Source organism: Engraulis encrasicolus, chromosome 3, assembly GCF_034702125.1.
Source record: "Engraulis encrasicolus isolate BLACKSEA-1 chromosome 3, IST_EnEncr_1.0, whole genome shotgun sequence".
Taxonomy (NCBI): domain Eukaryota; kingdom Metazoa; phylum Chordata; class Actinopteri; order Clupeiformes; family Engraulidae; genus Engraulis; species Engraulis encrasicolus.
In genome coordinates, this window is record NC_085859.1 from 38,009,983 (window position 1) to 38,014,275 (window position 4,293).

Sequence of the window (4,293 nt, forward strand, 5' to 3'; positions counted from 1 at the left end):
TATTTGATTTTAATTTTGGTTCTATTAAATGGATTGGGAGTTTGAGTTTGCATCATAGCATAAAAATTTGTCCTTGGTTTGCTTCCATGAAATTAGAAGTATGATGGGGAAAGAAGGGGAAACCTTTGTTCTCTTCTCTGACCAGTAGACTGATAGCATGGCAACTCACCAGTCACTTTAGTATGTTCAGAAAGGTTTGCATGGTGAACAACATGCCAACATTTCCTTAGGGTTTCCGGTATCAGATTGTCCAAAAGATAGAAGTGAAATTCTGATTGAATTAAAGTGAGGGAGAAGGGAAAAGAATGACTTCATCTTCCGTGTAATAAATGATATATGAATCGCTAAATACATATCAATAGATGAGATGTCAAGCCTGTGGTGTGGATATAAGATTTGGCTGTAATCCTATTTGGAATTTGTGTGTGCTTTTAATAACAGTCCCCTTATTTGCCAGTTTGTGTCTAGGCAAAAGACCTCTCATCAGAGGCACATTTATCAGCAAAAAAGGGAAAATCTGTCTTAATGTGCACAAAATATCCTATGTATGCATTCAGAACACTTTGAGGTTTGAAGCTGGACTTTGCCTATGTTCCAGTCAGTGTTGCCAGATACCCACTCAATTGGGCTGTTTGGGATGGCCGTCTGCAGGTAAAAACGGGAAAAATTGGCCATTTGGCATTTTTTTCTGCAGTTTTATGCCCATAGAAATCAATGCAATTTGTTGAAATTGGGTGGAATTTAGCGCCTCTGTGGTTTTTGAGCACCTTTTGGGCGGGATTTGATCAGACACATCTGGCAACACTGGTTCTAGTCCAGAAAGATGTGACAGCAAGGCTGGAGGTGTGCTGTAATCCAATGCATAGCCCTGTTTGAGGTCACAGAGTGCTATAGGGAAAAAAGAGCACAGAAATATAACCACAACTGCCTAACTGGTAATTCAAACGGGCATACATGGGTTCACCATGTTTATAAACACAGTGTTGTGAGGAGGGGCAAGACACTGGCAGCCAACCACGTGAGCTAATTTTTTGACCGACAGCGGTTTCCAACAATCAGAGGTTGGGTTGTGCGCAGCTAGTTGCGCAGCCAGGAGAAAACAAACATTTAGAACCCATGTATAGGAAAATGAAAATTAGTTTCTATGCCCCATTCTTAGCTGGTATTGGCTGAAAATTGCATCCAGTGTTCTGTGACTACGGAAACAAGCAGGGCTATGGATTCATTCACACAGGACTACTCCTTTGACTGCCCTGTGAGGATCCACTGTCATAATGCCAAGATTTATTAAGTCAATAGAGAACTCTTACTGTAGTTTTTGTGCAATACATGGCTGTTGTTGTAATGTCGTTCTCAAACAATAGAACTGCATTCAATGCTATGGTCCCTGCTACTGCTAGATGCAAATCCACTTGGCTATGGGGGTGAAACCTTTTGGAGTGACCACACTTCAGACATCATCTCTGGCTCTGCTGCTACTATGTCAACGATGTCACATGCAAATTGTTCCAACTGCAATGACCCTTTGGGAATTGTGTGGTGTGTGTTTGTGTGTGTGTGTGTGTGTGTGCCCTTTGAGTGTTGTAGAAATGGTTTGCAAGGTGTGGTATATGTATTTTGGAATGTTTTCTTTTTTATTATTTTAGTAATTATATCAAAATAACTTTATGAAAAAAATTAAATCAATGATCTTGTCTAAAAAGCTGTCAATTTTTTTCTCATTTTTAATGTCACAAACCCAATCAATGGATATTGGGTACTCACTTAACTCACTTAACTGATTATTTCTGTGACGATCGTCTCTAAGTGTGCAGATAAACCCATTCCGACAGTCCAAATTTGAAAAAAATGATACAGACTCAAAATCACTTGAGAGAAATATACATTTAATCACATTATCAGGTTCTTTTCCAAGAATTTACAAATATAAATAGCCAAATGTACATGGTGGCATGTGAAAGAGTGTATAACTTTAATTTAAAGTGGTTTCAAACAGAAAACGAGTTTATGGCACAAGCTACTGCAACTCCCTGGTCTGAAGATCCTGAGAAAAATTCAGAGCATTATAATAATAGTTAATAATTATAATTATAATCATTGTGATCATAACAATCTTCACTAAATACTTCTTAATAATTGAAATAATTGCTTAGTATTCTGTAAATCTCTGCAGTATATATATTTTTTACTGTTTTAAGTGACCCGAATGCACATTAGTCTCGGCTGTCCCAGGGTTAGGAAAGAGCACGGTTTTATGTTTGAATGGCTATGGTTACATGATGTTTTTAATTCCGAATGAATAATTCAAATTAAATAGTTCGGTCGAATTTACTTTGATCTTTCATTTAATTTCGAATTGTGAAGTGTTCAAAGCGGAATTAACCTTTATTCAGAATTTAAGTGAGTTGACTCGGAATTAAATGTATCATGTAAACGTAGCAAATGTAGTAAATTACATAAGAGCAACCCTTACAACCTCCAAAATATGAAGATGGATTCAGTCGAGCCACCAGTCCTTATTTACACATTCCTATCTGTTTAAATTAACACATAGTGCCATCAGCAGTAGTTACCCACAATGCAATACTGTTAGAATGTACTGTATGCTGAGACTTGTAAAACAAATACTATACTGGGTGGTGAATCTGAAATGTTCACTTGTTCTGTACATAGTGCATTAGGTAAGGCATCATTCCCTACATTAGGCACTATGAGCACATTAACATACAGGGAATATTCAGATTTTAAATGCAATCCTGGCAATAGTGGGTTTGCACGCAAGTCATGTTAAGTTCTTTATTCTTTCCAAATGTAGGCCTAGCCGTATTCCAGGAATATTCCGGTAGCGCAACACCACACATGTAAAGGGAATATTCCGGAACTAGTTTTAAACCGAATAAATACTGACAATATTTCATTTGAAACTGGATGTACCCCCACTCAATGTAATGAATAAAAGAAATTGAATACAACTTGCACCTTAGGTAGTGAAGTATGTACTATGTAGTGAAGGACTGATGATTTGGGACTTGGACTGGGACTAAGTGAGAGTTTATAGCATGATGTTTAATGAAGTGTATGGCACTGTATTGAAATAAAACCTCAACACTGGAACATACTAGAAGAGCACAACACTCAGAGTATACTAGAACACCTCAAAAAGCAACAGACAGAAAAGAGGGAGGAAAGAGGAGTGTGGTCTCAACGGAGAAAGAAATATTCAGACCTTAGACAGCCGTCCCGAACTGCATTCAATACTGTATACTTACAAAGAACATAAACATATCGAGGCAACAGAATAATGTATAGTACGTTATCATTATATACTGTTTATATATTTATAATTATATATATATAAAAAGGCAAATGAACATAGCAAAAAATAATAATAACAAACAAAAAGATTTCGCACAACCTGAAATCTTAACAATACGTTTTTTCCCCCTAGATTTTGTACAAAAAAAGGGTGTTGGACCAACAGACTTACTTAAAACCTCATGCAGTCCCCCAAGAGTTCAAATAAATGAGGACTTGTGCCTGCTTCAGCCATAGAGTATATGTTCCGCATACTTGTCGGTATGTGTTTATATGAGAACAACATGGTTAAGTATGTGTGTGAATGTCTGTAATCGTTGTACTTCCTCGAACATGGTTGAACTCTGTCCAGTCCAGTAACCTCTTTCATCTTGTCCATCCACACTTTGTCCTGCCCTCTTCAAACAACACAGCCACAAATGAGTAAAACAAATCTAAACACACGACCCAATCGAGAGTTACCCCCCAAATATGCAAGTGTTTTCTGTTTTTTTTTCTTCATGAATTTTAGTGCAAAGTAGGGGGGTTGTGATGTTATGGTGGCTCTGTGGTGAGGGATATCATTTTTCCTCTCCTTGAACTGACGCAACACCTTCAGCGTTGGCTCTAGTCAGGCTAAGAGCCATATAAATATTGTTTCTGATCTCCCGAAAAATGGGGAACCTCCCACTTTGTCAGGAAGCATACAACCATTAGCAAACCAAGGGAGGAGGGTCAACCAATGCCGTTTGGGAAATGTTAATTGCTATGCTCTTGGTGAGACCAAGTCTCGAAGACATTTGAAAGTTGATGATAATCAGGCTTCTGATGTCCCCCACTTGGCCGATGTCCCCAATATGTCCAATATGTCCCCAGCACGTCAATAAATGTCCCCAGGGGCGCTGACACCTTTGGCTGGGCCCAGGACAAAGTCATCTGAAAGCCCCCCCCAGCCCCATAGATACAATGTAATGAGGACCCATTTCTGGGCCCCCTCTC